The sequence below is a fragment of the Varroa destructor genome, unplaced genomic scaffold (genome assembly GCF_002443255.2).
Source record: "Varroa destructor unplaced genomic scaffold, Vdes_3.0 BEIS01000003.1, whole genome shotgun sequence".
NCBI lineage: Eukaryota > Metazoa > Arthropoda > Arachnida > Mesostigmata > Varroidae > Varroa > Varroa destructor.
Genome location: NW_019211456.1, coordinates 37130459 through 37154600, shown reverse-complemented (window position 1 = coordinate 37154600; position 24142 = coordinate 37130459). Strand labels below are relative to the sequence as shown.

The 24142-nt window shown below is 44.7% G+C and overlaps 1 long non-coding RNA gene across 1 annotated transcript; it reads left to right on the top strand.

Annotated features, from left to right (window-relative positions):
• Nucleotides 1–81: 81 nt before the first annotated feature.
• On the top strand, nt 82–23429 carry LOC147756900 (uncharacterized). The gene is made up of 2 exons (XR_015323306.1): nt 82–703; nt 22388–23429. It is a non-coding gene; the product is annotated as an uncharacterized LOC147756900 (long non-coding RNA).
• Nucleotides 23430–24142: the final 713 nt, after the last annotated feature.

Sequence of the window (24142 nt, the reverse complement as noted above, 5' to 3'; positions counted from 1 at the left end):
CACTAGCTGAGAAGCAATTGGCCCTAAAATAAACCCGACTTTTTCTTTTTGTTCTCAAACTGCCTGTAGCGCCCGTAGTACGTAACAGCGCTATCACAGTCCAGCATAGACGTTACAGATTGCCACTGCGAACGGTGATGACGACGGCGTTGGTGTCGTTTCTGTCGTCGCCGTCCCGCTAAGGACGTCGGAGTAAAGGAGACAGGTGGTGGCTAGGCGGTGTGAGTTGCATGCTAAGTAAGTGGAACATACCAAGAGGGGACCTGCCGGCGTGTCCTGCGTAGCTCCTTCCTATTTATATCCTGTCCAACAACAGACAGGCGGTTTCAGCGTAAAGGTAGTGCGTCGCTATTCAGCCATGAAAGACCGCTGCTGCTGCTGCTGCTGCTGCTGCTAGTGTTCCTATAGCTGTTGTACGCCCGAGTAACGATGGAAACAGAGGCATGGATGGACCACAATGGCGGCGAAAGCAAGGAAGGCGTTGGGACAAAAGGAGCCCGCACGAAGTTCCTGGCCTCGACAGCAGGAAGCAAAGAAGATGCCGTCGTCTTCGAACGTTACCCGGTACAGGAGGGCACACAGATCAGGGACAGTCGTACTGAGCGCTGCTAGTACGACCAAGGCACAGACTAAGACGCGGGCAAATCTGGAACGAAGCTAGAAGAATGACATCAGAGGGAATACAAGGAAAAGTCTGTCCTGGGTGAGTATTTGGATCTATCACACTTCTTGTGAAATACATTCCGGCTGCCAGTTCGTTGTTTCGATTATGTTTGGCGATACGAAACAACATGTCGTTATATAACTGCATGAAATTGTGTGATAATTTACGAGACAATTAAGTGCTGGGATGATTATATCCGTGCCGACTCAATTCGGACCTGGTTAAAAACCCATAGTGTGACGGACGCAATCAAATAACGATGAGTCAAGATTTATGTGATCGTGCGTATTGTTAATAATATAGAAAAAGACTACACGGAAAGTACTTTGAATTTAAACAGTTGTATTTCATTTTTATTGATCTACGCTTACTCATTTCATAGATAATTGACTATATTGGCTAATTTTGCGGAACCCATTAATATACGCAATCGATACGTATGTTGATTCTGCCACAGCTGCTATCATTGACTATCATACAGGATGTTTGTATTTTTTTTGTTATTCTCAAGGTATCAAGTGAATCCTGATATATCCGGCGTTCGGCATATCACAGAAAGATTTATTTGGGTCGGTTCACACGTTTCGGAGTACTTCATACACTCCCATAACTGTCACCTTTGTACTTACACGCACATGTCCACACACTTACATATGTCTGCAATAACTGCGAACTGTAACTTACTTACTCTGGAATATGCATGGAAAAGTGCAATACACTTCAACATAGGAAGTGCTTCACAATGAGTCGAGGCTGTGCTTTGGGTGTATCGTAGCACATATGATACTGAACGAGTACACAGCCCACTTTTATTTACTCCCCATAGAGAACACCTCGTTAGAGGGTGCCGTCGATGGAGCAGTCGGTTGTCGTGACGGGTAGCAAGTACAGACCTCGTACCTCCGTCTCGGTACCTCCTACCGAACTTAATTTGACAATAAAAAATTCCAGCAACGAAAAAGTTACAGCAAGACAGCTCCGCCAGCGTCAAGCCGACCAAAGTCACGTTAACGTCAACACAATGGCATCCTTAGTTTTCCTACGTGGCCCTCCTACGTGGCTCTGCCGCTGAAGGAAGTCCGATGGCATATCGTCCACGGGCTTCTTACCGAATAGTCTCTGTCGCGTAGATGTCCGATCATGAAATACTTTGTTAGTCCGATGTGGCGGTAACATAAGCCGACCTGACGCGCAGACAATAGACGATGTACCGACTGACACTCCACAATCATTCACGGCATACGAATAACATACTTATGAACAATAAGCGACATGGCAGTATTTAAACATTTCACGGAAAAGTCCTTAAACGGCCTTTAATAGATTCGATAGAAGCAATCCCATGGGCCATTGAGCTAGCCGAGTCAGCAATCCAGTCGAGATGTACAAGAGGAACTGAACGTTTTGGGCGCGCCAGACTCAACGACAGGGACACAGGGGGCAACTTCTTAGCATCGTGCGGTCGCGCAGCACCAACCGACAAACGCTCTCTATCGTATGACGCTACTATGCAACTATTCCTTTGCCACCGATAGCTGTGTCGGCCGTATTGATGACTCCAGTACGTCCTTAGCACAGTAGCAGTAGCAGCAGCAGCAGCAGCAGCAGCAGCAGCGGCTGTAGCAGTGACAAGAGCCCTTACCATTATCAACATTGCCACGACCGTAAAGATGGCAACAATGACGAAAACGGCGACATGACCAACTCGGCTAACCACTGCCTCTATAGCCACATCCACCGTCGTCGCGCCCATCATCCGCACTAACACAGCGAGCGCTTCCACCAGACAGACGACCGAGGCGAGCTGTGCGATCGACACGACAGAGCCAGCCACCCAGCTGGCGGGCTGGTCCCGCTGCCGCTGGCAGCACGAGCGAGTAGCGCCAGCAGCAGCCGCCACGGCTGCTGCTGCTGCTGCTGCTGCTGCTGCGACGGCGTTTTATGCATGCAAAAGACGAAAGTGTATTAGCAATGGAAATGAACACGGCCAGCAGCCGGAGAGCCAGCCGCAGCCAAAACCGCCAGCAGCGACTCAACATCGCCGACCGCCACCCGCAAAAACAGCAGCAGCGCACGAGGACGATTGCAGCCGCAGCCAGAAGCGACCGCCATAAACACTGATTCTTCCTGCTGCTGTTGATAGCCACCGCACAAAAGCTGCTCCTGGTGCCTTTCTTCCGTAGCGACGGCGGTGGCAAGCAAAGCAGAGATTTCCGCAAGTGGTATGCGAACCTGTTTGCTTCCTTTCGTAGATCCTTGTACGACGTAGCTACGTCAGGCCGGAGTGAGATGGAGAGAACGAAGGGGCCGGCAGACTGGTAAGCAGCAGGCTCGTCGACTGCTGCTTCACTTATACAATCAAATTTATGCAACGAATTAAACTCACTCCACGACGACGAATTACCGGGGCGACTGCCGGGCATACGGTTAGTCGGTTTCGGAATCGACCGTTCCTCGAACAGCGAACCGCCGGGTCGCTGCCGTTGGTTAAGTGACTGAGAATAAGGACGGAATAGACAATAAAAAAGGACGAGAGATGACGATAGCAGATAAGGCTTTTATTTTAGCTGACGAAGATGCTTCTTTGATCACCCCCCGGCATACGATGAACTTGTCACTCTGCGAGGGACGAAGCAACTAGTTGTTTCAGTATTTCTGCAGGGAAGAGGGATGAACCAAAAAAAAAAGATAAGAGTATAGAAAGAGATTTTAAGTGGAAGAAAGGAAGCCAGGGTGCGTATGTAGGAAGAATGCGTTACGCTCAAACACATAATAACGAAGGCCTGTCTTTGAATTTAGGTATTTCAAGGACGAACTGTATACGCTACAGTTTTAGGACAAGCCGGAGGCGAATGTCACGCGAATTATGTAAAAATGCTAGAAATTCGAACCGTCAACGTACAGACGACGCTCGTTAACTTAATGGCTGTCTCTATTTGGTATACGTTATTCTTGATCAGTGCACTATTTGTACGTCGTATGTTTTTAGATATGTGACAGAAATTAGATTTGTATCGCGCCACTTAAGATCTCTCAAATATATTATATAATAAAAACCTTTCGTCAAGTGGTTGGTAGCAGCATCAAAGCTACGTTCAACTAGGAGCGTAAAGTATAGCTACGTAGAGGTTCGTGTGGACTAAAAAAAAAACCGTTAACGGACGAGTTCGCCAGCGCCCAACTGTCCTTGTCCCCGCCGCCACTTTACCTTTGTGCCTGCCCGCTCCAAGCCTCACGTCCGACAGTGGCAACCCCATGCTGGTAGAACGAGTCTGACGTGGGGTAACTAATCTCGTGTACTCCTCGACACCGTAAAGGAATTCCAGTCTTTCCTGTCGTCGGCGGCGCGAAACCCCAGATTATCCCTTGTTATTTCCAACCCAGTTCGTTTCGCACGTTATGTATGCAAAGAGCGCAACATATTAGCAATTGTAATGAGCATTGCCAGGCGGCGGAGCGAACGACTTCGGAACGACGGCCGCCACAGCGACGATTCGGATCGCATCGTCTCTGGACGGAACAGCAGAAGCACAAACGGGAGTTTGGCGCGAACGAGAGGCAGAGAGTACTGCTGTTACGAGAACGGAGGAAAATATTGAGCAGAAAAGCTGCTATTGGCGTCGTCACATCTCCACGAGTCTTGAATAGCGTCATCATGCTAATCAAAACTATCACTTTTACATAACTTAGGAGTTGATAGGGGGTCCGACGTATGAAACGGCGGCAAACATTCTGTTATGCGTTTCGTACGTCGCTGGTGACTCAGGTCCGATTGCCGAGCTCGGCCTATGTGTTTAATAGATGGAATGACCTTGTATAGAGGTCAAGTGGCGCGGACGAATTCTCGCTACGAAATGCGTGCAATTATAGTGGCATCTATTAGAACAGTGTTCAATTAGCGGCTTATTGTTTACCGTGACAGTAGCTTATGTGAAAATGAGCGTATGCTCACGGAACTGCGAATTTAAAAACTACTGATTGAGAATATTTCAATTATGACGATTCATGACGCTAAGTGATTATGAATGAACTATAATAATAATAATAATAATAACAGTACGATTTTCCAAAACCTGGGCCGAGTTAGCTCCCTATAGTTTTGTTCGAAGGATCTTTTCAATTTGCTTTACACAGAACGAGTTCGTCGAGGTCCGAAACCAGTCCTTCAAAAATGTGCTGTAATATTTACATTCGCTATGCACTGAATTCCAGAATCATCGTCGAGAGTTCCCAATCTTTTCCTTAGAAACATTCGTGTCATACACATGGCGAATGTGTTTTTTGAAACCTGCTTGGCATTAGTGTCATTTGTTGCAATGTTATTGTCGACCTCTAACGAATCGCACATGGAGCCTCGCTTTACTTTTGTCGCCTCGCGCCCACTTGTAGTAACTCGTTGTTGTTGTTGTTGTTGCCCTTGAATTGTGCAGGTTATATTGCTAAACCTTTATCTCTGGGGGCTACTCCGTTCTTCCTCCCCTTCTAGTCCTAAAAGAAGCTCGAGCGTCATCATCGGTAGCAGACGGAGCAGGCACGAGCGCGACCCGGGGGAGCGCATGAGCCTCTAGAGAGCGAGCAGAACAGAGCCGGCGACGCTTGACGATATCATCCCGTTCCAGCTAGTTGTAGCTAGGAAAGTTGTCGTGCTTGGCCAGGCCGCAGCAGGCTGCCGCTGCTGATAGCACTCCCAAAAGGGCGTCCGCATTTGTTTGCGTTCGTGAACGCAAAAAGGCTATTTGGAGTCCTAGCAGCAGCCTGCTATTGAGCGGATTGCTGGTGGTGAATTGCTACAACTACGTTTGCAATGCCATGCAAAGATAACGTATAGGGATGGAGTTGGCATTCGGCTCTAAGTTGAAGCGGCATCCGCGCGATGTTATACACAAAGCAAGGCTTTCTGTTACAACGAGCTACATACAAGCAGTTCTGCTGCGGTGTGAAAAAACCGAAGAGAAGCCTGCTCGCAGACCTTGCACCGTCCGTTCAGATCTGCTTGAACAGAGACAGCACTCGCTCGGTAGCTCAGGAGACTAATTTATGCAAAACCCATAACCCTTTCTCGAAATGATGCCGGCTTGCCGTTATTCAGCTCAATCGGGCTCAACACAACCAGCAACGCGTCGCACTTCAGTAGTTTCAATATACCCCCCTGAGGTGAGACCGAAGCCACTGCTTGACGTGCTTGGCCGAAACAGCCTCGTCCGCAGATCACCGATCGTGCCAGCACGCCACTAAGTACACGACCACCACACATGCGACCATCTTACCTCAATTCACGTCACTAAATGCAATTGCGCGTGTGCTTTCGTTGGCCTCCTCGACTGGGAGTAGCCGCCTGCACGCAAGAGATATAGATGAAAAGCTTGCCACAACGAATTCTGCTCTATGCATCTATACTGGAGGCTAGGAGCTCTTTTGCCCCCGTTTGATTAGCTTATTCAAACCATGATATACGGTATTTATTTGCTGGTTGTAGTGGTTATACCGCAAAGAAACATACGCCACAATCGCAAACGTAGATTAATTCTAAATATATTCTCTGCTTAACAATTTGCTATGAGTATCAGCTGCCCTCCTTAAATAAGCCCACCGATGATAAACGTGAGATTTATCTGCTTCCTGTTGTAATGAGATGTTCCAGCCATTTTTATTACATGTTTTATGAAAGCCTGGCGGCTACCACTGTGTCTCCGTGTAGGCACCACCTGCCTTATCAATTAAGCTGGTTTAACGGTATTTAAATGAAGAAATGGTCATATTCAGCCATCAGCAATGAATGAAAGCAATGATTGCTTTAAAGTAGGTTCTTGTCGTGATAGAAATAAACTGTATTTCCTTTCACCGAGCTGTCGAACGATGATTGCCTTAGTCGCTTGTTCCATAAAGCCATTGTTTGGGATGGAAATGTTTCGGAGCATCTCGATTCGTGTCGCGTCAATATTTCGTTTTGGTAGCTATTGTAGATCGCGACACAGACAAAAGAAGCACTCACGAAAACCAACCGTCGAACGCCTCGTTGTCATGAGGGTCAGACCGAGTCGCTGCTTACCGCGGCTGATAGCAATAGCTCAGTGCGTTCGAACAAAGCACAATCTACAGTAGGGCTATGCTGCGATTTTACAGTAATTCTCGTTGAGTAACGTAATGGCAGTGAATGAACAGGAGAACGAAATAGAATTAGCAGGGCCAGACACCTGCTGGGATGGTCTAGCCTCTTTTAGCCCGCTAAATTCAAGCGAGTAAACTGTTATTAGATCTTCGGCACATGTCGCTGCTGCTGCTACTACTGTTTACATAAGAAGTACTGCGGTCGTCTTTGACCTACTCGAATCCATCAGCTAATAATATCCGTCACGACGGCTCACTGAGAACGGGACGCGTCGGACGACGGATTCGAACACGCTAAAATGGAGACAAGCCCAACAAAAATAGATGAGACAAAGATGGACGAGACAAATCAATTTCTACTTGTTTCAATCATGAGACTTCACAGTTGGTAGTTCTCGTATGGCGAGTACCATTTCTGAACAGATCCGGTTATCGGGCCGTTCGTATTACAGTTACTGCTCGAGCGCTCCGAACTTGAACTTCATTGCCGCCGTCAGTGACGATCTGAGTCGAACGAAAAGCTAATTCGTCTCCTGTGTTTATTCCGTTCCTTTGCTCGACTACTTTTGTAGGTACGAGGATCTGGCGTTTAATAAACGGTGACATCAAGCAGACTGAAATACTAAACGAGCTACTGGGTGTCTCGAGATGATTTTATTTGTGTTATTTTGTGGTTGACATTGACCCTCTTGACAAGATCACCTACAATTAAATTACGTGTAGCATAACTTAACTATATAGTAATTTATTACTTTACAAATACATTTGAAGCGATGCTTCTACATAAAGATAAATCGTACCGAGCCTCTTGATCCTCGCACGAGTCTCAAATGAATTTCTGTTAGGTGGGATTCGTTACCCATGAATGCAAGCGAAGCAGCACGAGACTAAACTCAAGACTCAGCCATCAATGTTAGACTTTAGATAAAGATCCAGGGGCCTACGTGCCTGGAACAACGCTATACGATCTCGCCTCGGGCTGTCGGGCCAAGAGGCATTCTAAGCGCACTCCATGTTATGCCTCATGTCAAGCATACGATGTATCTGTTAAAATCACAAATATGAATCCAACTAGTCGGTGGCAAGTACAAAAAACTCAAGCCAGGAGACTATAAAAGCACCCCGTAAACTATTGAAGGCAGCAACAAAATATGTTCGCAATCTGGGAAGTCATTGGAGAAAAAAGTGTCGCCTACTTTCATTTGTCGCCAGACCCACCGTGGATTTCCAATTGAGCATTTTCGTGATTTGTCATGATGTAATACCACCTATGTAAGAATAGTTTCAACACGTCAGCTAACTAGGCCGCTCGCCTAGATTTGTGTTCCCGAAACAATACAACAAAGTCGTTATCCAGTGCAAAACTTGCAGATTCCCGCGCAAAAGTTAGTGATAGCAAACTAGCGATCGAGCAACGATTGGTTTAAAGTTGTCTAAATCCGAGAGAAGTTTAATCATCTAAAATGTTACTTGTACTCCTATCGGAAGTTCATAAGAGAAGCGCAATTCTAATGCTGCGTCAGAAAAAGACAAAAGCTGGATTAGTGCACGCTCATTGCTACGATCTAAGTGCTGCATCCTATGCGGATAGGCCAAATTTTCACAATCTAAAAAAATAGCAGAAAAATTGTTGTATTTTCCGCCTCTAGAAATTGATCACTTCCAAAAGATGAAAAACCCGCACAGACTTATCTACGTCTCCCTCTTCTACAAAATGGAAAAGCATCAGGACACATATCAAAACAACCACAGACAGCGCAGGTTACGGGCTAACGACATAGTACTCGTAACAATGAGGTGTTGCGCGCGAAATTGCAGCCGGCCGCCAACGATACTGTAGTCAACTTCAAGTCATTGAGACTCCCGAATCCCAGGGTACTGGAACAGGTTCTGAAAGACATTAAAGCATTGACCACAAGTGGCGAATTTCAAAAATGCTTGATATTGTCAAAGAGGTAGAGAAGCTCCCCGAAACTGAAGTCCACCAACAATAAGCAAAAATAGAAAATGTACGTATCTGTAGGATACCCAGATTACAAAATGAGAAATTAGAAAAATATCGAGGCAATCGTTAAAGAGGTTTTCAACAAGAAAAAGGGACGTTTGACGCTAGGCAAGACGCAGTAGAAATTTACCGATTCCGGATGAACGACAATGCTAGCTAGCTAGCATTATTGCACAACAAAAAGGCGGACGTTCCCCCAAACAAGCGTTTCTCTAAGCTTGGAAATCGGAGGTCTTTGCACTATACAGTTCGAAGGCAACACAAGGGTCAGAACTTACCTGTATGTAGTTGACTTATTGGCAAACCGGATGTTTGGTAAAGTTATAACAAGCAATTCATCTGTAGGATAGAAAAAGAACAATAAGTCACAAGCGCTATTTATTAAATACAAAACTAACTGACAATTAATCAGGGCACTATAAAGCCAACCACATCTGCGTCGTTCCCCCATTGACTTTGCAAGTGATTTGCATTTTCTTAGCCCCGACAGCAGAAATTTAGGCAGGGATATAGAAGGAAAAAGTTTTTCGGAAACCATCGCCGACACACAGGCTAAGAAATATAGTTCACGTCCTTCACATACACGCTAACTCAGCTACAATTAATGCAGCTAAAAGCTGCCTGTCAATTAGCAAAGGCTCTACCAAGGGATAGCGCAGGACACGATAAGCGATCAAGAAAGACTTCAGCCACCCCTTAGCAAAGCTAACTATTAGATTAAACTTAAACTATCAAACTGTCAATAAAAGAATAAAAATAATTTACAATAATCTCAACTAAAAAAGATAAGGCATCGTGTTGTGATATATACCTCGAAGCTCTGCAAACAATTACCCTTGCGTAATAATTTTCCTAATAAAAAAACACCGTGCAAAATAATCTCACCGCGCATTTAGAGGTCCTCATTTGTATACATTCATATATATTGCTAAAACATAACTAGGGTGCCTGCGACTCACCTTGTTAGGTACGGGCGTTTGTCTTTCTCAAAAGCATGCACTGCTCTACGATCACAGTACTATAAAGATAAATATACTGTATTAGTTTATGAACTTTAGCTCCAAGTGTTTATATGCTCATGTTGGAGGATCTAGGTTTTTCGCAAGACAATTCCCAACGGAACAGTAGTAGCAGGATATAGTTGGATCGTTAATTTAGTAGATCTATTGGAGTTCTTTAATTAACTCAATAAATCATTAGAAATTAAAAAACGCCTGTGTTCATGTTGAAAGTTCCCGTTAAAACTGAAACTCAATGTATCACCCATAATAGAAAATAGGATTTTTATTAGATTTACTGCATACGTTGCTATTCAGAATATGTTTTTGTGAGGCAAGCTTAAACTGATACTTACTTAAGTCATCCACTACATCTCACAAGCCACATTGATGGCAAACGGAGAGGCAGAAACGTACAAAAGGGTTACGCATGCTTACCGCATCTGCTCTTTGTATGTCTTAAATCGACCCATCTTTGGCGTCTCCTTATGCGATTCGGTTGCAATTTGTGTTGCGCGAAGTAGACGGAACTTAATTCCGTAAGTAATATCTGGTTCGAGGGCGAGGCGCTTGAAGTAAGATATTTATATTTCCATTTTTCCTGCTTATTCACGAATAGAACTATAAGATTTGCTAGATGTTACAAGCATATCCACGCCTATCTATCGCAGAAATCACCTCTTTTGCACATAACTCACTAATTGTTTAAGGGTCTCTTCTAAAAAAATATCTCGATATTTCTGTTACATAAAAAAATAGCATTCTTGTTGGGCTTTTGATCAGTGCCGCCGTTACAAAGATATAAACAAAATAGTTTCAATGCTGTACCCTTGTCAACACATGCCCCATATTTGTCAGTTAATATGTAAAACTTAATCTATCGAGAAGTACCTATTTTTTCCCGTATTTAACGTAAGGTATGACAACTATTCGACATCTGGTGAATTCATTTGAAGTTGCACAGTTTCACCCGGGTACGAAAAGCCCCCTGAGAAAGATTTTGAGTTCTCCACTACTTCGTTGCATGAAAAGGCTAAAAAATACCACGTAGTTTTTCTTCTACTTGTAAATGTTCATATCGTTAAAGTTGGCGAGGTAACGTTGAAGTCAATGCTGGCAAACATCGTTGGTTATACGCTATCCAAACTCTACTAGAGGAAAGGCCGTCCGCTCACTCCTCGGCTTCCCTGAAGTTATCTCACTAAGCTGACAAAGGAGACCAGCGCAGATCGGTCTGTAGGGCGTCCTCCTCATTAAGCATGGAGGTCACACACAGTAGCAATTTGTCTACCTGCTCTCCCTCGTACGTTTCCTATCTTGCACCCTCTGCCTCCCACGCTCTCCCTCGTAGTTTCTCCGCCGGAGAACATTGTAACAGCACTGACCGGCATCGTCGAACGAGGAGCAGAACGCGGCCCCTCATCTCCAGCCCTCCACGCCTGATCTATTCGCTCGGGGCCGACGGTTCGCTGCAGCGCCACCAGCTGTCCATGAGACAGCATCATGTCAGGGGGGTGACAACGGCATCGGCGTCATGAAGGGCAGTTCCAATGAGGACAAACGCGGTTTGCCTATGGATGGATAATGGACATGTGCAGCGCAGTATCGTATGTGAGGCACTGTTTCGATGAGCACGAACTTATCGGCAGGCAGGCGTCGCTAGCCAAACTGATGTTTTAACAAAGCGTTCGCCGCATATCGACGAGAAGGACCAGTGGTGTTCCGCCTCCGGTAAAACAATGGTTCGGGGCTGGGCATCGACATACTGTGGATAATCTTCTTTTGCGCAGCAATATATAGCGCGCTCTGACGATATGTTTTCGCGCACACACATACATGGCCACACCGGTCACTTAAATCACCCAAACGCCCAGTCAATACGTTAGTTCGAACAATCGACCAGCGATGGCCAACCAGTTGAAGAAGGAATGGCCTGGCTTCGCCAGGCATTAAAATCACCACTCAACCGGCCTATACCTGCCTGCCCGCGCGCCAGCCACCGAACTATGAAACTGACACCAGCAGCCCGCAGCTGTCCACCGGTAACCCATACAAGAATCAGTGGGAAAGCTGGCGATGGCCACAGAAACGACGGCGACATTTACTCCGATGAGAAATACTTTGAAACCCTCACGTAACGAGCTCTTTATCGCTGTCTCTTGCATTCGAACATCGCTTGTTGCCGCAGAGAGATGGGCAGCTATTGAGCCTCATTGTAAGTCAGCTACTGAAGCGTGCTGTGTGCGCGTCACTTAAACGGATGCGTCAAGGGAGTTACGGTTTGCCAGCCCGTATTGTATATGCCTTCAATCCGTTGTATGTGCACGGTAGTATTACTTCGAAATATTGGAGCTTCCGACGCATGCTGTATCTAAAGGTGTCCAACAACAAAACATCGGTGGCGCCGCTTGTTCATGACTGTTCACTTCCCATCGGAAATTAACGTCGTTATGGGGTTCACGTTCAAATAATTAGGTGCAAGCAGAAATTAACGTGCGCATTATTTACTTTTGCATAAATAACAAGCGTGAATATTTGTTATTTTACTGTAGGATCTAAGATCGACCCTTTCGAGGAGACTTGAGCCAGCATAAACTAGAAATTTTCGGATGCAACAATAGCGCCACTAAGCATCTTTGGTAACCCATCACCGGCAGAATATCGTAGTTCTTATCCTAGATTTAGTGCCAAGATTTCAATCTAGATTCGAACTGGAGAGCTTAGGATAATTTCATACCATCGTATCCTAGGCGATGGTCAGAAGCTCGGGCCAACTTACAAGAATTTCGGCTGTAGTTTCATAAAAAAATTGTTTTTTAATTTGACTGTACCTGTTACCTGACAAATCCTCTTCGCTATAGGCTAAGAATTAGTGAAACGAAATGAAACGTCTCTAGAAATTGGCTCTGTACACGGTTATTCGTAAGTACATATACACAAATTTGCAAACGTGATGGATTTCTGTGCAGTACATCGTCGTTTTGCTGCTGCTTCTTCAATGTGTCTGCTCTACATTTTCTTTTCAAATTAAGATGATACACTGTCACGTCTATAAATCAAAGTTTCGACGTCTCACACCTTCATTAGATGATCTGCATTCAATAGAATGGAATGATTATCCTACTGATAGTTAGTTTGAGCTTCACTTTACCTCACGGCACGCTATAAGTAAATAGCTCTACCTCATTTTGGCTTATGCAACAGGTTTTTTTCAAACATGTTTTCCGCCATACAACTTTTTATTGCATTACTTTGACTTTTAGTTCGAGAGACGACGATGGATATTTCAAGTTCAGGTTAAATACACAGCTAGAACAGGCGAGAATTCATCAGAAAGTGCGCTCACGTCAGACCGTACATCCGCGGGCCGCAGGCTACCGGCCTGTTTTGTATGCTGACCTCACAGCTGACGGGGTGTAGCGAAACCAGCAGAACAGACGAAAATTAGGTAGCTGACCATGTCTCGACCGTCTGAGACGATGACGACGCCTGAGGATTAGGGTCAATGTAAACGAGAGCAAGCTATCATTGGCCACACACACCTATCTAACGAAATTACAGACAGCTTCAATTAATGTTTCTCCAAGGTCACGGTGAAAAGCTAGATTTCCTCTAGCAGCATGGGGTAGCCATGAAACAAGTGATGATCGGATAGCGTCTACGTGTGAGTGCGGGCCTAGGCCTGAAGCATTGAAGCTAATAATTGTTGTTAGTTTAGTTGCTTTGTATATGTTGTATTAACAAAAAGAGTATTGACGGTGCCTTAACTTAAAGGCAATCAGTTAACCATTTATGGGGTCACAACATATTCATCGACGAAATTATAAGTTAACTGACCTTTCTCTAATCTCGTCTGAGGTATGTAAACAACACTGGTATTTTGTAAGTTATTTGGAGCAATCAACTGGCATTGAATTGGTCAAAGTCCTACGTCCGTCACGACCTTGCCCTCTTACCAATTCAAATGCTTCCTGATTCGTATTTATTTTATCTTTTTATTTGTTACAGCAAATACATTTATTTGCTTACATTTTTCTGCTCCGCCGCTGCTGCCATGATAACCATATTCAGTGACCCTCCCTTAGTAGGTAATTCCCTTAATCCCTCCTTCGTCCCGTATTTCTTTGTTTAAGATAGAGCCTTCTTATAAAGAAAAAGGAGGTTGCTACTCGGCTCAGGCGAAGCTGAGGAGCGCTGAGAAGCTGGCTTTCGCCGACATAGAAAAGCCTTACTATGGGAGACGAGTGCAGTGCGTGTGTGCCGTTAGCCGCATGGAGTTCCAAAAAAAGATCGCACTAGTCCGAATGATTTATAAGTGATGGCTTTGTTCCACCTTAGTCAAGTCTACTGTCGAGCCCGTTGAGCAGAGACCGCGTTGAACGATGACAGCCTCCCAAGCATTTTCGTTAGGGGCAAAAAGCGAGAAAGATTCTCTCTCGCTTTGTCCTAGCCATATATTACATTTGTGAATGTCTTGTGGTTTGCTGTTGGTCACTCTCTCATGTGACTCGGGGCTACGGTTACGTCGGGGGTCTAGCTTATTCACCAGCTTACACATAACGCAGAAATATAATTTATATACACCTATGGGTGAGGGGGTAGGGGAATCGAGACAGCTCGGTCGTAATAACAAAAGTGCTGCACGTTCGTCAGCCATACTGACAGCTATCAGGGCAGTTTTGAAAGTCTATAGGTGAAACTCATGCCAAAAGCTTCTACTTGAAGGGAGACTCCCTAGGATCTATAGGTCTGGATGGCCGCGCAGCGTTCCGCTAACATAAACCTTGTGCAACAGTCGTCTCCGTTACATAATAGCTGCGATCGGTTGGCTACTATATATCGATAAAGTCCCTTCATAAAATGAAAGTTAAGCCTAAATAGGAACGCACGGTTTCATGGTGATGAAAGCGCGGTCGATGAAAGTTGGCGAAGTCAGTGAGGGTACGTAGAAAAATTGGGTAGGGTAGAGTATTACAGGGGTTACGGGAATCACAGGCATGGTAAATTCGAAGCAGAGCAGTCTAAGAGTTAGGGACGGCGAACTGCTCGTTAGCTCTTTCATTAGCTCATTTGAAGTAAAAGTCATTGAGTCTGACATTGAAGCGCGAGCAATGGCTGAGGGTGCCCGCGAGGCTACGGGAGAGAAAAAAACGGAACGACCAAATCAGTGATTATGGCCACAAAGGAAAAATGTCGTGCTGGTTTTAGGTAGTGGTAGCATTGAGGTATGTGACTATCTTATATAAATGGTAAGTCGGTGGCGATTCAATTACGACTAGCACAGATAGTTCCTGCATTGTATTTAATAGAGATGTATATTGAGATAGTGCTAAGATTGGTGTTACGGCTGTGCACATATCTAAGTTCTGCTTATATTTAATGATGAACATTTGACGCATTAGACAAACTGTAACTATTTGTCCGACACTATCCGTTTCTTAGATTTGTACTTCAATACAGAAAGCACTAGACATTTGAATTCGACATGCCTTCTACCTGACCGAAGTGAGATCATACGACTTTTATGCTATTTGAAAAAGCCCGCGTAACAACAGGTGTATACAGCTTTAGTTTTTACGCTGGTGGATGAATGCTGATGAAATGAGGTAGGCGGCTTCTAGGATCCTAATTTGTTGACAGATTCGGATTAAAGACCTCCTAGTGGGAGAATATGCAATGCCCGTTGCTTTAGCTAATGCAGAAAACTCTTCTGCAATTTGAAGAAACAACGATATAAATAGCTGTGGAATAGGATTTCGAAACGACAGAAGTATAGTGTAAGACATTTGTGCTGTTAGCTGGCTACGCAAAAGTTTCGATTCATAGATATACTTATATCTAAAGCCCGCTATCAATATAGTATGTCTGGTTACCTCACCCAGCAGTCGTTCTCATAGCAGAATTCCAAAAACTATGAAATAATATGGACAGAGCTATTCAACCTGCACGACTCTCGGAGAATAAGTGATATGACGTAATCTGTAAAATTACTTAATTCACTCAAAATAATTAGTTTTTTTCAATTGAATTATATTTATATTGAAACAACGTTGGCTAAAATCGGCAAATTTAAATGGTTTAAACTGAAGAAATGGGAGATACGTCCCATTATTTAATGGGAGACTGCCCCGCTTCGTATACAAGCAAACGGGCCACAGTTAAATGAAAAAGACCCTATAGCTAGACGACTATTACTATAACTAATGTGAGTTAAGGCTAAATCCTAATATTTCAGTACGTATGCCTTTTACATTTGAATATCTCTTTTGGGGAAACATGCTTCCAGGAGGCTAATGTCAAGTTACGTGTATGAGTACCGTGCGAAATGGAATCCAATTTTTCAATTAAAATGATATTATCAATGTGGAACCATTTTATATATACCCTGCCACTTAAGTTACTGCTATTACAAACCCTTACACATATTAGAAAAACTAAGTGAAATACCTGTCCAACACTATATTGCGTCCAACTTTAAAGTGGTTTCTAGGGCTATACAAAAGGCGCGGACAACAAGCATTGTTGACCACGCCGAGATATAATGCAGTCGTTAGCTAAAACCGTCCAACAACCCGCATACAATCACCGGAACACGATTCTGGGAGCACGGAGCAGCTGGACGCTGATCTGTGGCTTCTTGGACTGCCGCTGGATCGCTATACCGTCGAACAGTTGCCGCTGCAAGTACGACATTGCTTGGGCTCTGTTCCTATGTGAGGCTCGTTTTAAGCCTTGACTTAGTTTGGGGACAAAGTCCCCACTTTCTATTGGATCGGAGCGAAGGGGCTATGGAGGGATAGTTAGGTGGCTCGAGCTGCTGCTTCTGGCGAGGACCATGACGGCCGTCGGCGGCAGGGATTAGTAGCACCGTCGCCGCCGCCTGTGCAGGACACGGCGACAAGAATGGTGGCATCCTCCTCTCCGAACAAGTAGTCCGGCGGTCTGTCGGCCGGCGTGAGCGGCCGATCCACCAACAGCCTTGCTTTTGCAGCCTGAAGCAGCACTGTTCCAGCCCTACACAATCCCTAACAGGGTCCGTCCCTAGCAGCGGCGACGTAAAACGGTTTATGGTGTGGTCGCTGTCGCCCATACTCGATGTGCTGCCTGCTGTTGGCTGATTTGGCTGTTCTCTCTTGCCGTGTTCTTCACTCCTAGTACTAGCGTTAGTGGCATTAGCGAAGCTTCTAGACGAGTAGCAGGCGTAGTTAAGCAGCGAACCAGGAAGAGCGTGGACTCTCGGCGCAAGCAGAACCAACCGGGAAAAACAGAATCGAGAGACTGCAGAGGGGCAAACCTTGACTAAAGGAAGCAGCTCTCTGGCTGAACAGCCCAGCGCAGGGCTGCATATTGAGTAGCCAAGTCGAACAGGCAGTACTGCCGAGACGATCGAGGGAAACGACGACATAGCGCTAACGGAGCCTTGACAAAGGGAGAAGTTTTGTTGTCCTGCCTTGACAGGCCACAGGCTGCAGTGTCCAATAGCCGCTATGGCTGCCTGTCGACGAACATCGACCAAACGTGTGCTCACTGGTCCTACCAGTGTGGTACTGTGATGTACTATACGCAACGACTAGCGAACTACCAAGCCGATTCCTCCGATGTCCGCATGCTTCCACACGTATACGCAGTCAGACACACTTGAAGGGGCTCACTCTATGAGTCCGGCTAGGTCGAGTCGAGAGTCATGGTGAGGCAAACGCTGATGGCTAGTCGAGGCAAGCCCATCGAGGATAACGTGCTGCCGATAGCAGCGGTCGATGCGTGGGTTTGTGTGACCTGGAAGAGTTAGTCGGTCCTGGGGCATCCGGCACACGGCGTTGGTGCCAGCCGCAATAGTGTTGGTGGTGACGGTGAGACCGTCCTCATTTACATAATCAATACGGACCTCCCCCACTGAGGGACCGGAGGACCAGGGACGCCCTTCCGCTCCAGCTATCTCCCTCTCGACTCTGTGTCACTCTCGCCCTGCAGCGGGTTTGCCCTCTCTCCGCGGAGAAGATCACGAACTCTTGGACTTAACCAAGAAGCCCATGGGGCGTGCGAACATGATGGCGGCATGGATCCCCCTGCCTGGCGGGCCGGATGCAGGGTCTGCCGTTCCGATCAGCTCAAACGGCCTGCTTCATATTGGCTCTACCAGGAAACTGCCGGCAACTGAGTGTTCGAATAGAGTTTAAGAGGGAAAAGCAGAGAAGCCAGGCGAGCAAGCCATGATCACACTACATTAGAAATGACGCTATTTCTGCCATGGGGCGGAGGGCATGCTTCCTTCTCCATCGCCCATTCCCAACATGGTTGAACGATCCACGTCACGCAGCCAGCTCCGGAAGGCAGCATTCTGAAGACGAGGCATCGGCAATGGCGACAGGAAAAACGGAGCAGAAGCAAAATAAAAAACGGCAGCAGCAATAGAGGAAAACTACGCGACGAAAGGTGACTGTCGAATTACAGTCAAAGGAGGAACGAAGATGAGACGCAGACCAGGAAAAAATCGGTAAGGAGTACAAAAGAAAGCCAGGGAACACGACGAAACTTCGAGACGCGTTAGCAAGCTAAAAGGTGATGGTGCTGCTGCTGGTAGTGGTCGTGGACCTGGCAGGGTCCTACGAAAGAAAAGCAGGATCGGGGGCCGCCATGGACCTTTCAGTTGGTCGACGCAAACGGTTGTAGCAGCAGTTTTCTGCTGGAACCGGATAGAGGGAAAAATTGAATCTCTACCTTTCTTTTTAGTCCTTTACGATCAGCTTCTGCTTCGACAAAAACCTTCCTCTCATCCATCTCAGGGACTAGGCGGCTTGGCTGATTCGATGGAAGGTCCTTGGTTCTAGGGCATTGTTTGGGGTAGGGCGGGGAGGCAGCTTCAGAGTCGTAGAGAATGACGAAGATCCAGAGGTGGAAAGAGAAAAAAGTAAGGAAGTTAAAAGAACCGGTGGACGAACGAATCCATTTGAGAACCGCTGAAGCGCAGACAACGAAAAGACGAAAGAGGAGAATGAACGAGAAGGACGAAGCAACGGCTAGAAGAACTCTTAGAGCATCATCGGGGGGCGAGTGTTGCCGAATGGACTGATGTACGGACCTCCGAATTCTGTGATCAAAAATACAGTTCCCGCCTAAAGAGGTCCATTTGACAACGAATCATTTTAACGGAAGCACGTATCCTCATTCTCAGAGAGGCCTAGAGATACGTTTGGCTTTCGAGTAATTCTAGTAACGCCGTTTATCATCTAGTCCTTGTAGGTACCCAACTAGGTACAAGATATTCGTTCCCTAAGATGTATAACGACTGCTATGACAGAGTCAGGACTAGCAATTTTCCTATAACGGAACTTGCTGAAGCTTGGCGAGTCACTCCTTGAATTACTCTTAGCCTACATATGATCTATAACAGACACTTGATTATAACTATATCTTAGCTATAAGAAGTAAGTGGTCATTATCGTCTTATTAAGTAAGGAAGAAACCCGTATTACCATACGGGTTCTTTCCTTACTTAATATGGCGACTTAGATATATATTATTTACCATTTTACGTTTCATCATTCGTCCAGAATTTCTACATGATTAGTAATTAAGTTAAAATCTTATTTCTAGAAATAATTATAGTGTCTCCTTCATGACAATTCATTAGTGATAACACTAATATCAAATTCACGAGTGGTTATATAAAAAGATCCGCATAGCGGCATTTGTGAAAGTATTACCGTTTCGTCAAAGCAGTGATACTTTGTGTATCTGTTTCCAACTTGTTAAAACTTCTGTGTTAAAATCAACAGCTATAGAAGGAGCTCTATACTTAGAATAGACAATGAAATACGGACCCTGCATAACGATGGGCTTCCAACACAGGATGGCGAGCTTACACAGTTTTAAGAAACAGGTTCAACCGCAACGTAGACGAAAAAATTCTAACTGACAAAACAATTCATTCAAAAAGGTCATGATAATTGTCCAGGTGTAAATGGTAGCAGTAATTACATGTTGACAGTGCCAGCTCGAAGTTACCCTTTACGTGTGTGTGTGTGGATAATTGTTCGTCTGCTGTAAACTGTGTATCGCTGAATCACGGTCGAAAAGAAAACAATTCAATCATAACGGTTGTAACCGTTTTTCTACAGACGTCCGTTGAGATGCCACGCCAACAAGACGAATCAACATATGTGCCCGTTGTTCTGCCATGCCTTTATATTCCTTCAACCGATATATCGTCTTTACGGTCGGAAGTACGCTTTGACAAATGTACACACCTTGACACCTAGTTAAAATTAAAGGACAACGCAGCGCCGTTAGACACTGCTATCGCTGCGACAGCCTTGTCATATTGGAAGCGTCCTAGCGCAAACAGGATGCTGCGGCCCTATCTATGATAGGCCCACTGGCAATCGTTTGTGCCCATATAAACATGCAGTATTAAGGGTTTATTTGCTAGCCAAATGGAAATGTCTAAATTTGAAAGATAGCGCCTCAGCTGGACCAATCCTATTCGTCATCACCAATTAACTCTAACTAACTTAACCAAATTATTAACATATATTTTTGGCATTTTTCCTCATGCTATATTTTCATATACGTGGCTACACAGAATGAAGACTGCCTAATGGCTGCTGTTCAAATGTAATAACAATTTCTCAACAAGAGTTTTTTCGACGAAAAGGTGTTTCTGACGTGCTTTAACTTGAATAAAATTGAAAACTATATAACGGGCAATATTTGACGAAGCACCCGAGTGGGCGGTCCAGCAGTCTACAGACAAAAAAGACAATGGAACGAAGATCGTTAAAGGACAACGGCCCGGGTGACGGCCTGAACAGCACTCTTACCGTTTTTTTAAAGATATCGCATAGTCATTAGGTGAATTGCTAAATTAATATTGATATGTTACTGTTGTGTATATCCTCGTACGAAACTTTACTAACTGTAACTTGTTATGTATAGATGTAAATATTCCATTTTTATTAGTAGAAATATTATCACGCGTTTACTAAATAGAAATCCAGTGATTGTTCTGTTTAGAATTAGAGTCAATACGAAGACAACAGAAATCCCAACTCCCAGAAACTAATAAAGCCTTTTCAGAGCAATTATGCAATTAAGTTAGAATTTGACTCCTTTTCGAAGTTCCGCTACAAATGTCGTGACATCTCATATACGGGTCAGTACTGACTCTAGGTTTACACTTTAAGTGTATAGCAAGAAAAAACTAAAACATCTTCGTAATAAAACAACAAATCCCCAATTTAAGAAGCTCTTGTACCCATCTTTTTACCGAACTATATACATAATGTTCCCAAGTTACGGCAGACTGGCAGCGTCGACTTCACGGCCGGATTCTGTTCCAACTGTGGATCTATTCAACTTATCTCTTGCTATAGACACCGATATTGATGATGATTAACGAAACCGCAAAGCCTAAGGTCGCTTTGTTGGTTACTCGAACGCCGGCAAGACGACGACGCGTTTGGACGCGGTCCGGCACTTAAAAGTATTGCGTTGAGGGTCGGCCGGTTTACGGAAGCAGACGTAAGGGCAGATAGCCGCTAGTCACCGGGACAAGCAACGCGTGCAGTAAGGCAGTATGCTAGTTAAAATGCAAATGTATTCCGATGCCCGCTAGAGGAACACGACCGGCCAACTGGCCAGGGCAAATGGTTACATCCCAACGTCAGCGTCATAGCTTAGGCCGGCGGCAGCTTCTGGATTAAACACACTAGCAGAGCAGGCTGACTGCGCTATCCACACAATAGTCCTTTTTCGAGCAATGTGGTCTATGATAAAATGCGCAGGACTCTCGAGCAACACATCGACTAGGCGGCACGTATATGCACGTTCGTCGATGGAGGAGAACCATGCACGTTTCTGTGCCTATCCTAGGCTGCTGTATGTGGATGAACCAGTATTTGGGCAACAGGCGATCTAAACGCTGCTGTAGTTCATGTCATCGGAAAGACTGCCGAAGACTGAGGGGTTGCCGACGCCCTAGTTGCGGTAAGGGAAGAACTATACTGGAGCAGGAGCAACGACGATAAGCGGCGTGTCCGAAATCCTATTGTCTTATCAGGCGGAGGTGACGTAAAATAAATCGGCTGCCTTCGTTACACGAGACGTATGCGCGGTAAACGCTTGCATAACGTATGCTCCTTTCGGATGCTATAGCTGCTATATGGCTATTATAGGTTTAGGAAAAGGTTTTTTTTTTTAGTTTTGGTGAAAAATATCAGGAAAGCCATTAACGTTCTTGAAGTGTGAGTTGCAACTCAACCAAGCTGTTGTCATTATCAATACGCATTGCTGCTTTTCATGTATTGGATTATTGAACCACGGCGAACACAGTTATACTTTGATTTTTTACTGGAGATAGATACAACTGGAGAATCGAATCTGTTGAAGCATTACTCAGACCGACCGACCGACTTCACTATAGGGGTACGTACGTACGTACGTACGTACGTCAAGAGGATTAGTATGAAGAAGTTCTAATATACAGCTTATCATGTATGGAATGTAACAAGCGGCTCTGATGAAGACTTTCGCTTTGTCCCATATCATTTCGTAACACTCATTGACACAATAGACGGATCATCCAATGACCGAGTTTCGTTTTTTCTCACACAGTTTTAGACGCTGATTCGTTCATCGATCGTCGTTCCGTTCGTTGGACACGCCTCATCGACATGGAAATTTGAGTGGTGCTATCAATCTGCCTATCAATGAAGAGATCAACCCACAGATTCTGTGCAAATGGAAGCTTGAAAGATTCGCTGACTGTCGTAAGGCCGAAAATGAATTTAAGTTTGCGTCAACTGTTCCACGATCGGCGACGTCCATCAGTAATATTTAGCAGCATGTGTTACGCGATTAAACCTTCATATATATCACATTATATCATTTGATTGAGGTATCAACACCTAGACAGAGATCATGCAAAGGCATCGTAATGCTATGCTAATTCCTAGAGGTCATAACCTTGGCCGGCACGTCTGATACTCAACAGCATGCTCCCAAGTCCTATGAATATTTCATAGGTCGTTGTTGCTGCTGCTGCTGCGGAGGCCCCGATACGAGCTACTCGAACAGAAGTTGAGTGTGGGCCTGTGTGTATACTCATTATAACGCTAAAAATATGCACAGCCAAAGATTTGATACTCGTCGAGGTTCACTAACTCAGCACGAGATGCGCATTCTTGATCTTTTGAAATGGCGCTTAACGTCCCGAACGCCAAAGATCAAACGGGTCTTGCCCTAAACCCACACGTACTTTGCGCTATTGGAGAAAATGACCGAAGTCAACCTTATCGTTGATTGGCTAATAGCAGATCTAATATAGCATTGCGTTTGTACAACAGAGATAAGATGCAATATACGCATTTTTACAATTTGATCCTAGCGTCGATGAAAAAAAATGGTCCATATTAAAAAGCCAGCTAAAAATTTTACTCGACATTGAATAATGGCGGTAGGCAAGGTCGAGCGCGGTGGGTTTTTGATTAAAAACTTGAACGCATTATCACAATTAGTTGATTTCTAGCCTTTATTTTTAAAACACGCGAACTCATCGATATTCGTTTAATGGAGAATCTATATAGTTCCATTAATTTGCTGCTTCGTAAAAACAGTAATTGGAAAATAAAGCATCATAATTGTTATTGGCAATGTATAGTTTTATCTTGCTTTTTCTCTGATCCGTTGCGTACCACTGACCTATATAGCTAGGCTAGTATCCAAAATCCGGCTGTGCTTCCTCTCTAAGGGACAATGCGAGATTTATTAGCTGATCCCTGCCTAATATCTGTCGACTCCGAAATTCAGTGGTTTTGTTTCCATTATAGCGCCGATTTTGGATCGTTACTTTATATATATATATATAGTACTGGTTGCACCTATTAAGGGTACTACTCATACGTTACGGATTATAGATTTCTAAATAGTTAATACTGAAGAACGTTCGAAGAGCTCAAAGGTTTAGTTACTCAGACAGTAGTTGCTCATACGCTTAGCGAGAGCAGATGTCAATTATGGTATATGTCTATGAAAGTATATTTAAGCTGTTCAACTGTTTTGCGTATGTATTACGCGCTGTCAGAGGCCGCCTCAGATCAGATAGTTGACAGAGATTGGGCCTACGCAGGTGGAACAAGGCCCACAGCGACAAGTTGCAGCCTAAGCTAGAATTTTAAATTAATAATTATAAGATCTTGTGCACACAGATGTGCTACCGTAATTGTCACTAGCTTCATTATAAACTGTATATCATTTATTATCTATTTGCCGCGTGTCCAAATTATAGCTAAAGCAGACATTCGTATTGTATAAACGTGCTATTAGTTGCAGAATGTTTAAAAGCCGCTTGCTCCCATCACTGCTGTGACG